Source organism: Pipistrellus kuhlii, unplaced genomic scaffold (assembly GCF_014108245.1).
Source record: "Pipistrellus kuhlii isolate mPipKuh1 unplaced genomic scaffold, mPipKuh1.p scaffold_m20_p_61, whole genome shotgun sequence".
NCBI classification, from domain to species: Eukaryota; Metazoa; Chordata; class Mammalia; order Chiroptera; family Vespertilionidae; genus Pipistrellus; species Pipistrellus kuhlii.
This window is the reverse complement of record NW_023425564.1, coordinates 1,410,603-1,423,799: the sequence shown is the minus strand read 5'-3', so window position 1 is coordinate 1,423,799 and position 13,197 is coordinate 1,410,603. Positions and strand designations below refer to the sequence as shown.

Genomic DNA, 13,197 nt, shown 5'->3' with positions numbered 1-13,197 from the left:
CTTGGGTGATGATAGCAGCCCAGCTTTGAGAATGTGAGGCTGCCTGGGGTGTGTGTGTGTGTGGAGCGGGGGGGGTTCCCAAGGAGGGAACTGTGGGGTTCAGAATGAGCACCCGAAGCTGTGCCTCAGTGGGGTGCAGGTTACTCTGAGCTAAAAGCAATGTCAGATAGTTCCTTATCTGTACATGTCAGCCATGCTATTTCAGATCTGGTTGGTGGACAAACCGTGGTGAGGCAGGTCCGACTGTCTCTGGTTTGGTTCTGGGCATCCTTCAGCAACATGCAGCTGCTGTCTGCTGGTATGGCAAGGTGTCCTCAGCATCTTCCATCGCCGAATTGTTTCTCTCTGTCTTCATGACTGGAGCACTTCTGTCTATTCCTCTCTGTTACAGGATTCCAGATGGTCTCGGAGTTGTTTTCTGAAAATATACAAACGTATTCTTGACCAAAAGTTAATAAAGGGATATTTTCTATAAATTTGACTTGGGATCCTTTTTTGTTTTTGTTTTGTTTGGGGTTTTTTTACATTGAAATTGGGACTCAAAGGAACTGTTGGCTCAGAAAGGAACTCACTACAGACTGATTCATTTGCCTCTCAGCATGGCCATTATGGCTTGTCTCAGTTTAGGTTCTTACAAGGGTATTTCTTAGATCACATGATCTCACACATCTAGAGGAAATGATGAACAACATAGACTGATGAACAAAAACAGACCCAGAGAAAGAGAAGCAGTGAACAGACTTCCAAACCTCAGAGGGAAAGTAGGAGAGGGTGGGGGTAAAGGGGGAGAGATCAACCAAAGGACTTGTGTGCATGCATATGGGCCTGGCCAGTGCCCATGGACAACAGGGGGAGGGGGGCATATGTAGGGAAGGATTTGGGATGGGATTGGGGGGATGAGGACAATTATGTGATACCATAATCAATCAATCAATCAATCAATCAATCAATAAAAGCAATGTCAGCTTCAGGCTAAAGAGAAGCGTGGGTCCTTCCTTTAACTACGGTCTGTAGGGCAGGGAAATTTCTATTTACTAAAGTCTGTGCTTCTCACCATTCTGCGAGGACCCCTGGCAGCCTCCCCCCGGGCCTGCTGAGCTTCCCCCAGGCAGCTCTCCGGGGCTCCTCTCTGGCCCTCCCCCTCTAGGTGAGAGGACACTGCGGGTTCCGTTCTCGGTCCACAATGCCATCCTGGGCTTGGCACCGTACAGGTGAGCGGGAGGGAGAAAAAAGGAGTGAGTGAGATCTCTCTTCTGATTCTTTTTTTTTTTTTTTTTTTTTTGTACAAGCTCATTGTGCTTTTAATTTCAAAAAGTGTAATACGATGCACTTTAAAACTTGGAAGCTACTTTACACAAAGTCCTATCTTTAAATATTGTTTGACAAGGAATCTGGGAGTTAGGACACTAGCGGGGAGTCTGATTCGTTGCCAGGATGGTTCCGTCACGAGCGATGAAAACATGCTCAGAACCATCTGCGCATGGATCTGAAAAGCTGATGTGAGTCAGAACTGGAAATGTCTTCAGATATGCAAACGGGCGGGAATACACAACAAACAGTTCAGCTCAGGGGATATATTAATACAGTAGACTTGGGAGAAAGGAAACAGGACAGAGGAGAATTCATGTTGGAATACAGGCTTGGTCTCAGATGAAATGAGTCCCGTGGCTCCTGGGCGCCTGCGGAGGGAAAACTGGGCCGGCCTCACGGACGGCCGGTCAAAGCTCACATCTGGGAAGAAGCTGGTCAAAGGCGAGTCCTGGGCCGTGAGGAGCCGGAAGTCTGTGGCAGGGACGGGGCTGCCAGTGGCTGCTGAGCAGGGGCTCCTGGGCGTGGGGCTGCTGCAGGAGAGGCTGGGGAGCTCCTGGGGCCTGGGGTACGGGGGAGAAAGGGACACTTGAGCTTGAGCCTCCGGGGGCAGGAAGGAAAGCGCGCTCCCGTCAGAGGACACCATGTGTGAGGCAGGATGGGGTTCATGGGGCTGGCGGAGGAGAGCTGTCTGCTGAAGCCTTGATGGGCTTCTGCCAGGAGAGCATGGGGGCCTGGCGGAGGCTGCCTGCCCGGGAGGGGCCGCCCGGGTTGTGGGGGAGAGGGAGGGCTGCTGAGGGAAAGAGGCGCAGGGACGGTGGAGGGCGAGGCGCTGGGCGGTGTGGGCGGTGGCGGTTCAGGGAGGAGGAGGCGCTGTCTTAGTGAGCGTGGCCTGGATGGACGGGTTGCGCCGGGAGCTCTGGAGACCGGAAGAGCTTCTGATGCCCAGGTGAGTCATAGCGGCAGGAAGGCTGCCCACACTGTTCCCCATACTCATGCCACCAAAGAGGGGGTTCCCGGTGTCCAGGGGCGCCAGTGGTGGAGGTGTTCAGGGTCCCCAGGGCGGGGGAGGGGCCGTGTGTGGACCGTTGTGTGGGAAAGCGCAGCCCCCGCCAGCATCACAGGACCGAGGGCTCCCTGACAGCGGCCGACGCTCCCGGCAGTGGCTCGGGAACGTTTAACAGATTCTCTTCTTTCAGTGACCGGGGAGAGACGTCGCTTCCCAAGTCCGTTGTGCTCACCCATCGCAGAAACCCATGTGTGCGGCCGGCCAGGCTGACCGGCCCCTCCTCCACCGGGGTCCCGGCTCGGTGCTCAGAGCACTCTGTGACAGCAGAATCAGACTGGGTCCTGTTCAGCGCAGATGTCAGCCTGAACCCAGGATGCCTTTCCTCCTTCCGAGGACACTGCTGCCGTGGCCATTCTCGTCTAGGGGCTGTGAGGAGTAATTGGCTCCAAAAGTGCTGCCATCAGACTGCCGCCCAGGCCTGTTTCCAGGCCGTGGATGAGGGGTGTGGAAGCTGGTCCCCCAGTGCCTCTCCGCCAGGGTCTCCACCGGCCGCGGGGGCGGTGTCTGCACGCTCTGGGCTTGAGGAAAGGACGGCTGGAATTCCCACGCACTGCTCCTCGCTGGCTCACGTCGGGTAAGACCCGCCTGGTACTGTGTCAGGCGCAGTTGCTGAAGCTTCTGATACTGAACCCGCGACAGGGTGACGTCTCCTTGGCCTGGCGCTGCGTGTGCAGGGCGATCTTCTCACCCAGCTTCCGCGGGTTGGCGCTGCCCGAGGCCATAGCGCGGCCCGGCGCTGGCAGAGGGGAGACGGCGGGTGTACTCTCCCTGAGGCCAGGAACCAGTCTGGGGGGCGGGGGTGGGGCGGTGTGTGTCCTTAGGGCCCAGTGTGCAGCCTGGTGAGCCCCTCCCTGCCCACGAGCTCAGGCTGTGCCATAGAAATGCCCGCGGGGTGTTTAAACTCTAGGTCAACACAGAGAACGCTGTGCTTCATTGAAATCCAAACCAAATGAGATTGAAAGTGAAGGAGATAAGATAGGTTTCATCTCAAATGGGGCGAATGTATTAGAGACCAAAGTGGCAATTGGCATAAGGCGTTCAGAATCATGGTCAGGCTGAGACAACCAAGGAGGTCAGCGGGCATCTGTGCAGACTCAGCCCGTGGAGGGCAGAGCTGTCTGCACCTGGGACCTCCATTCCATGCATGCACACATGTACACATAGATATTCACATGCAGAACTGCATGCATACATGCACACTCCTTGCTTTTCTCAGGGTGACATTGAGCTTCAGGACCACAGAGTGTCTGAGCCAGTGTTCCCCAGCGTCCAAGGCAGACCCTCCTAACAATCACTTTCCCCACCCTGGCTTACCCTGGCAGTCAGGGTGAGACTCTACCTCCTGAGCTGCAGTGCCATGACATGTGCAATAAAAAATAAAAATATCACTTCTTGAAAAAGGTGGAAATCCCCAAAGGGGGTCAGACACGCCTCCTTTCCAGGCCAGCTGCGGAGTGGACTGGAGTGCCCCTGCGGAGTGCCCCTCCCTCCCGCTGCGCAGGAAGCACCGGACCTGCTGCCCAGGGCCCCAGGGCCCAGCCTCTCTCATGCGCTCAGGGGAGGCAGGTGCGGAGTCCCGGGGGGAGGGGAGGAGTGAGAAGAGCGCCGATTCCTCCCATTGCCAGGAGGAGAGAAGGAGGGAAGGCCCTCCGTGGAAGCCGAGGTGCATGCAGGGTCCCGGGAGCCAGACCCTGGGGGCCGTGCCTGTGCACAGGCCCTGGGAGGCAGCAGCGTGGCAGGAGGAGGTTGCCGTGGGGAGAGGAGCTGAGTGACCATGTGTGTGTGTGATAAGGGTGTGAGTGAGGCCATGAGGAGCCAGAGGGCCAGGAAGGGGTGAAGAGATGTGATCACGTTTGCGCTTTGGGAAGATCCTGGAGGCTGCGGTGTGAAGGGGACGGGAGGGGTGTTGTGTGTTTGTGTGCTATCGTCATGGAACTTAAAACCGAGAAGGCCTGGAGCCAGCCGCGAGGAAAGCCAAGGACAAGCCTCTCTTTTTTAACTTTAGTTTATTGCTGACACTATTACAGAGTCCCCATTTCCCCTCCCTTCGCCCACTCCCACCCGCCTCCCCCTTCCCTTGGCCATCACCACACTGTCTGTGTCCAGGGGGAAGGCGAATCTTGAAAGCCAGGGGTTCTTGCAAAGAGGGGGGGGGGGGTCCTAGAGGAGGGGCGGCCGCCAGGAAAGGACTTTCAGTAGCGTGGTGGGCACGCACCATCGGCAGAGGGGCCACAGTGAGGGCAAAGGGCAGGGGCTTTAGCAACTCGGAGGCCCTGGTGACAGGAGCAAGAGATGTTTTGGTTAGAGCAGTGGGTTCAAGCCAAATGGGAGTGAGCTGGGTGAGAGGAGAAACAGTGACTTTAGGAAAGAGAAAGAGGCAGGTTGGGAGGAGGACGTGCGAGGCAGGGATGGCTCTGCTGCTGTGACTGTAAAAGGAGAAAGCTTGCCGTGTGACTCCCTGGCTCTTCAGGGACATGCACAGTCACAGTCTTCTCTCCTCCCCGAAAGCCCACTGGAGTGGCAATAAACGCACCAGGTTTGGAGGCCAAGGGACAAGGAATGGGCTGGAGGCCCGGGAAAGGCCGTCAGGAGACTTTCTGGAGAGGACACCGGGTTGAGAGGCGGACGCCGCGTCAGCAATGCGGAAGGCGCTCACCTTGGACTTGCAGAGACAGTGCGGGCCGTGGGAAGCCCAGGGAGCCCGTGGGTCTGCGGGCTGGGCTGAAACAGGGAACCCCAGGGAGCTACGGCCCCTTTCCCCCTCCCACCTGCCTGGCGGCCGTCACAGAATTCACACTCGCCACAGGGTGGCACAGAACTGCACACGCACTATGCCTGCCGGTCTCCGGGCTGAGCTAGGTAAGACGTAACCATCAGGACAAGTGCATGGAGGCTCCGCAGGTTGCAGATCCCCACAAATCTATAATTACTTCAAAACAAAAAGTTAACATTTTAAATAACTGAAAATCAGCAGGTCCATTTCTTTTTCTGGTAAAAGATTTACCACGTGATGTCATGTTCCAGTGGGAAAAGTGAAGGGCAAGTGTGTTATAATGACCAAGACAAGAACGGGGCAGTGGGCCCTGCGAGGAAGAGCCAGGCTACTCCCTGTCACGAAGAAACACCCCCTGGGGGCGCCACGGCCTGGCTGCTCCTGCGCTGCAGTCCCAGTGGGGGTGGGTTTCTTCTGAGGTCTCCGCTTCCTGGACAAGGCCGTGCGTTCACAGCACTAAACAGCCTTCGCCAGCTCAGGGGCTGCGGGAAGGCCAGGGGCCCAGGTGCTCAGGGGGAAGCGCCCAAACCGGCCCCTGCCTTCCTGCGGGTTCTCCTTACTCGCCTCGGCTCAGCTTCTCAGACCACCCTGCACTCACCGCTGAGTGTTTTCCTGTTGGCCTGCGACTCTCCTCTGCTGAACCTGAACCTCCAAATGGAAAATCATGATGCTCCAAGTCCAAACACTTCCCCTCTTCCCGTCCCTTTATTTGTCTTCAAGAACCTGAGTGCCATGACAGCCCACAAAGCTCTGGAGCTTCTCCCACGGCTTTTATTGAACGGAGTTAGCTGTGCCCTTCATGAGTCAGTCAGCGAGGACTCCAGACTCCCGCCGTGTGGTTCCCTCTGTGCTCATCTGCCTTTGCGCGTCCCGAGGCTGCACAGCCCAGGGAGCTCCGGCTCCGGGACTCTGGTTGCTATGGCTACACACCGTCCTGGGCTGGATCGAGTCCTCTCACTTCCCCGCGTTCCTCACAGAGGAGGGAGCCAGAGGGCCGGGAGGGAGGCCAGGTGGGCTCCTTCCTTCGTTTCTCTGTCCTCATTCTGAATGGCGAATTCCTCAGATTTATTCTATAATTATATTCACTTTTATTCCCTATATACTCTCTGCTCTCTGTCTTTTTACTCTATTTCTTAATGATTTTTTTTTTACTTTATCTTCCAAGCCCATCAATGCATTTTTAAGAGTGTTATAGATCTATCTTCTCTCCCATTCCCACCCAGGCTCTTCCTCTAATGGTTTCTTTTTCATCAATTCTGTTCTTGTTTTATTGATAAAATATTTTCTGTGTAGCTGTAAAATTTGTTTTGATATTTTTCTTACCACAAAGATCAGTTTCCTCCCCAAGAAGATCTCTCTCATGATACTCTTTTATACCCACCCCTCCACCCTCTCACCAGACCCCTCCCAACCCCTAACCCCTGGCCTCCCCACCTGTTCTCCATCTCCATCGATGCATACAAATGGAGCCCTACAGGGTATTTCCCCACAGCATGGCAGTGATTCCTTCCGATCGCTGAGTGTGACTCCGGGTGTAGATGTGCTGTAGTGTAACAACTCACAGTTCATCCAGGAACGTTTGGGCTGTTTCCAGTTTTTGTCAATGACAAGTACAGTTGCCTCAAACAATCATAACCAAGTTTTCTGTGGACAAAGCTTTCATTCCAGCGGGAGGAACACCTAGGAGCTGCCAGCTCACATGGCATTGCGTGTTTCATTTTCAGAAAACTGTCAAACTGTTTCCCACAGTGGTTATGCCATTTTATCCCCCACTGCAGTGGTCCGGTTCTCCTCCACCCTCCCAGCATGTTCCCGTAGGGATGGAGGGAAAATTCAGTGTGGCCTTGATTTTCTAGCTCCTAAAGGCTAGTCATGTGCCTGTTTTCCATCCACATTCTTCTGCATGCCTTCTGCCCATTTCCTGTTTGATTTTTTAAATTGTTGAGTTTTCAGAGTTCTTTGTGTACCTAAGTCCTTTACCAGATGAATAGTTTGCAAATATTTTCTTCCAGTGTACAGTGTGTCTTTCCACCCTCTTAAACTGGGTCTTTTGCAGAGCAAAAGTTTTAATTTTGATGAGGTCTATTTATTGACCTTTTGCTTTTATAAAAGATCATGCCCTACTGTCGTGTCTAATAACTCTTCACCAAGCCCCAGGGGTGCTCCTATGGTATCTTTTAAATAGTTTATAGATTTACACTTTCATTTATATATGTGATCCACTTTGAATTAGTGTTTGTATAAGGTCAAGACTTTTTTTTTCTTTTCTTTTGGATATCGATTGCTCCACAACATTGTTTGAAAAGACCATCATCCCTTCACTGCATTGCTTTGCACTTATATCAAATATCTGCTGATACCCATGTGCTGCTATTTCTGGATTCTCTATTCTGTTCCATTGATCTATGTGTCTCTCTTTCTGCCAATAACACCATTGATTAAAGTAATTATAGTATAAATCTTGACATTTGGTAAAGTGATTCTTCCTATTTTATTCTTTATTTTTATAATTGTTCTAGTGATGCTATTTACTTTGGTTTTTTTAATATAAATTTAGAATAATTTTTTCTGTTTCTACAAAAAATTTGCTGGGATTTTGTTAGAAATTGTATTAAATCTAGATATACTCTGAGTGGCCAGATTATTATGATCTCTGAATGCATGCCAAACACATGGAAAAGGACCAGTCAGAAATTAAGCATACACTAACAAAATAAAGAATAATTTACAGGGATTCAACAATAGAGTAGAAGATTCTGATAATCAAGTCAAAGATGTGAAATACAAAGAAGCAAAAGACATCCAACTAGAAAAGCAAAAAGAAAAAAAAAAAGAAAAAAATGTGAAGATAGTGTAAGGAACCTCTGGGACAACTTCAAGCATACCAACATCAGAATTATGTCTTTGAAGTGCCAGAAGAAGAGAGAGAGCAAGATATTGAGAACCTACTTGAAGAAATAATGACAGAAAACTTCCCCTACCTGGTGAAAGAAATAGACTTACAATCCACGAAGCACAGAGAGTCCCAAATAAGAGAAACCCTAAGAGGACCACACCAAGACACATCACAATTAAAATGCCAAGGGCTGCCCTGACCAGTTTGGCTCAGTGGATAGTGTGTAAGACTACGGACTCAAAGGTCCCAGGTTTGATTCTGGTCAAGGGCATGTACCTTCGTTTCAGGCACATGCCGAGTAGGGAGTGTGCAGGAGGCAGCTGGTTAATGTTTCTCTCTCATCGATGTTTCTAACTCTCTATCCCTCTCCCTTCCTCTCTGTAAAAAAATTAATAAAATATATTTTAAAAAATAAAATAATAAAATAAAATGCTAAGGGCTAAACAAAAAGAGAGAATCTTAAAAGCAGCAAGAGAAAAAGAAGTTGGTTACCTACTAGGAAGTACTTATACAACTGTCAGCTGATTTCTCAACAGAAACTATGCAGGTCAAAAGGGAGTGGCAAGAAATATTCAAAGTGATGAATAGCAAGGATCTACAATCAATATTACCCAGCCAAGCTCTCATTTAGAATTGAAGGTCAGATAAAGAGCTTCACAGACAAGAAGAAAGCTAAAGGAGTTCATCACCACCAAACCAGTATTATATGAAATGTTGCAGGGTATTCTTTAAGAGGAGGAAGAAGAAAAAAAAGATAAAAAATATAAACAACAAAATGGTCACAAATACATACCTATCAACAATTGAATCTAAACATCAAAATAAATGAATAAGAAATCCAATGAACAGAATAAACTGGTGAATCAAATAGAATCAAAGGCATGGAAATGGAACAGAATGATGATTCTCAGAGAGAAGGGAATGGGGAGGGCAGGAAGAGATTAAACAAAGACTTTGTATGCATATATGAATTACCTGTGGACACAGACAATTAGGTGTCAAAAGCCAGGAACTGGGTGGAGGGGAGCAATGGAGGGAAAAGAGGGATATCTGTAATCTCAACAATAAAGATTAAAAAAAACCACACCATGATACATTTACACAATGGAATACCACACAACAATAAAAAAGAAAGAACTCTCACCATTTGCATCGGCCTGGAGAGACCTGTAGAGTATTATGCTAAGTGAAATAAGCCAGCAGAAAGGTAAGTATCACATGATCTCATTCATATGTGGAATCTAAAGAACAAAATGAACTGATAATCAAAAATAGACCCAGAGTTATAGAAGCAGGAACAGAGTGTTGAACCTCAGAGGGAAGGCAGGGGAGGGTGAGTGGGAAAAGATCAACCAATGAACTTGTGTGCATTTATGCATACCATGTGGACACAGACAGGGGTGCTGAGGGCCTGGCGGGAGGGGACAGTGGGAGTGGGCTGGAAGGAGTTAATGGGCTGGGGGGAGGAGGGGAGAGGAAGATCTAGGTAATACTTTCAACAAAAAAGATTTTTTAAAAAAATCCCAGAGCCACTAAAAAACAATAAAACAAAAAATATTTTCACTGTAAAAAAAAAAAAAAAAAAAGGAAAAGAAAGGCTTGTGGATGGTTTCCATTCCATTAGTGTGGAAGGAAGCTTCATATGTGTGCATTCATATGTGTGCATACTGTATAACACCGCAGAATTTGTGACCCACTCAAATTCCAGGATGGTGAACATTTTACCGTTGAGCATGGTACAATGTACCACAGACACTGACGCTCAGAGGTTCAGCAGTTTCCTTATGAAATAGGCATGCTGGTGCACTCAGACTACCATATGCTCACCATGGCGTTCCAGCCTGGCTGGTGGTCTTAATGGGTTTGACAGGGGCTGCTTCCATCAACCCCAAACCAGCCACACACGGTCCGGAACCACGAGCAGGCGTGGGGACTGGCAGGAGAGAGGTCTGAGGATGGTCATCTTCCTCCCCTTTCTGCTCTCGGGTGGCAGCCACATGGGGTCCAGGGGTCCACACACAAAGCTCAGTGCAATGTCTTTTGGGGGCTGCAATTTCCAAAGAGCTGAAATCAACAAACCCCCAGTGGCCTGAGCTCCCCCCCTGCTACGCCCCAGCCAGTGACCCTGGGCAGCGTGCAGTCATTGCTGGGCCTCAGGATTCTCTTCTGGAAAGCGGGGTGTGGTTGCTGTTGGTCTGGCGTAGCTGTGAGGCTTACGGAGCGGCGCTGTGTGAAGCCGTGAGCAGACGCCGGATCAGGCTGAGATTGGCTCTCTTTCCCAGCGGGACGCCTGCAGTCTTCTCCGCCTAAAACCCACAGGCCTTTGCTGCTGGAGGAGTGGAACATCCTCAGTGCTGCCCTGTCTCCCCGAAAATAAGAGAGGGTCTTATATTAATGTTTGCTCCCAAAGATGTGTTAGATCTTATTTTCAGGGGATGTCTTATTTTTCCATGAAGAAGAATATGGTACACATTTATTGTTAAATGAAAATAAAGGAAATTTATTACCTGTATATGGTACGGTAGTACGGTAGTTGTCAACACAAACCAGACGAACTGTGAATCCTACAGTATCAAGAATTTACTCATTTATTCAATGACAATCATGTCATCATCTTCTGGATCATCATCATAACAATCTAATTCCTGAATTTCCTGGTGAATTTCTTGTGACTCCATTTCTTTCAGAATCAGTGGACCAAAACTCATGTTTAGCAATAGCATTCTGAGACAGCCTAGGGGGGCCTTATTTTCGGGGGATGCCTTATATTTCACTCAGAAGGAAACCTGTAAGTAGGTCTTATTTTTGGAGGATGTCTTATTTTCGGGGAAACACGGTATTATGTTAACTCCACCCGCGCCCAGGAAACCCTTCTGCGGCCAAGAAAAAGCGGTTATCCCACAATGCTGCAGACACTCGCTCAGAAGGCCCGAGGCGGCGTGCACAGAGCAGGTCCCAGCAGAGTGCAGGCAGGCCTGGCTCACCGCCGCCCGGCAGTGCTGAGCCTCACCGCAGACGGTGTGTCCACATCTTCTGGAGACAGGGAGTCCTGGCCGGCCGCCAACCTCCATTTCACCCTCACTCTCCCCCACCCACCCCCCGCTTCCCAGCCGTGGCAGCTGGCAAGGGGGCTAACTTAGCTCAGAGCATCAGGCCTGCTGAAGACTGAGCTACCCCCCAGTCTATGGGATTCAGGAGCAGGCATCACCATCAGCCCTCAGACAACTCGCCTCTGTCCACACCATGGAGAGATCGAGAGTGCCAGTCCTTTCCCTTCCAGCCTTCAGAGAGCACTGTGTCTCCAGAGAACGCCCCTGGGCACACACTGCAAACACACAGTCCCTGGCCTCCCCGGGCTGAGGTCTCATTTCCGCCGTCTGCTCCCACTGGGTCTTCCTCGGGCCCCTGCTCACTCCGAGGCTCCTGCGGTCCCCGGGTTCGGGCATGTGCGAGACAGTTCTCAGGAGCAGGGAACGTCACTCGTGTGACTGGTTTCCTGTAAAGGGCACCGCGTGGAACAGTCAAACAGAAGACCTGCACGGGCGAGGTCCGGGGAAGAGGGCCATGGAGCTCCGCGGCCCCTCTGGGTGCCGCCCTCCAGCACACGGATGTGTGCCCCAACCTGGAATCACCCCAGACACTGCCGTGTAGGAGTTCTGTGGAGGTTTTGTGATGCAGGCAGCATTGATGAACTCATTGGCCATTGGTGATTAACTCCATCGCCAGCCCCTCCCACTCCAGCCCCAATCCTGACCGGCTTTAGGAGATCTAGGCCAAGGACCTGGAGCAGGAGAGAGACCAAACATTTATTTTGTCTTATACCACAGGCCCAGGTGCCCATGGTCCATGAAGGGGAAGGCACTTTACCACCCTCACAAAAGTACAGTTCCCAGGCAGCACGCATGTGCACCAAACACCCACACCCCCCACATACATACTCATAAGCACACATGCACACACATGTTCATATCCACACACACGTACATAGACTCACAAATACACATGTGCACTGTGTGTATATACACTTACATGCACACAGTTACATCCTTACATGAACACACACACACACTAGTTAGGTGACTGAATATCATTACAAAATATGAAATGTAAATAGAACAGTTCTTGGAATCTGCTGGTTCCTGGCTGCCATTAGGGTGGGAAAGGCGTGTGTGGGGCACACAGATGGGACCGGCGCTGTGGTAATGAACTCAGATTAGAGCTGTGAAGTTCAGCTTTGCGGTGTCTGCGAATGAAGGAGTATTTCCTGTGAGAGAGTTCTGGCGGCTGGTCAGGGGCTCAGTCCAGATGGGGTCAGTTTCCCTTCAAAATACATTCCCCCAGCCCTGTGTGAACGCCGTCACTCACGGTGCTGTCGGAGAACCACACGGGGTGCCAGCCCTGCCCAGGCTCCTTCCCCCGTACCCTCCCTGCCCTGCCCGCCCCAGCGCCAGACCTGCCTCCACGCTGAGGTCACACCACATTGTCCTCAGTGCACCCTTGAAGCGCTGCCTCTGAAAATCAAAAGACAGCACGCACGTTTAACGCAAGGTAAGAGCCAAAACAGAGCTAAGGATAGGCACATGCAGATTAGTTCTTACCAGGGACTGCGAAAGGCACCCTAGGAGCAGGGGCAGAGGCCCGGGGAGGAGGCAGGGAGGAAAGGACATTCACAGGAGGGTCTGCCTTCCCAGCCCTCAGCCCTGCGGTCCAGGACGCCAGGCCAGGCCAGGCCGGCCTCTCCGGGAAGCTCCCTGGAGCGGAAGGTCTCATCACACTCACCTGTTTGCCAGGCTGCAGGCGCTCGTGCTGGAAAAGTGAATGCATTTCCTTTTTAAAAATTACAAATAAATAGGGAATATATTTGTTCAAATGTCATTCAGCTTTGGGACCATGTGGCTTTCCAGAGTATATATTGAATAGATTTAAATCATACTATCTTTTTATTTTATCCCATAAGCCTAGATTTGATTTGATAGCCCGAGTTCAGAGGTGGAGAAATAATTGGGTTATTTAGTCCCTGACATTTTCGTTTTGTCCAACTTTTACCATGAAAATTCTTTTACAGATATAAGGAAAGGGAACACATGTACAACTTCCTCCCCATATCCAACAAGATTGCTAACATTCTGTCAGATCAGCTTTATACGTATG

General features: G+C 50.6%; 1 pseudogene; it reads right to left on the bottom strand.

The window, feature by feature from the left end:
- Positions 1–1,327: 1,327 nt before the first annotated feature.
- Positions 1,328–3,747, bottom strand: LOC118708677 (annotated as a pseudogene).
- Between the last annotated feature and the right edge of the window lie 9,450 nt (positions 3,748–13,197).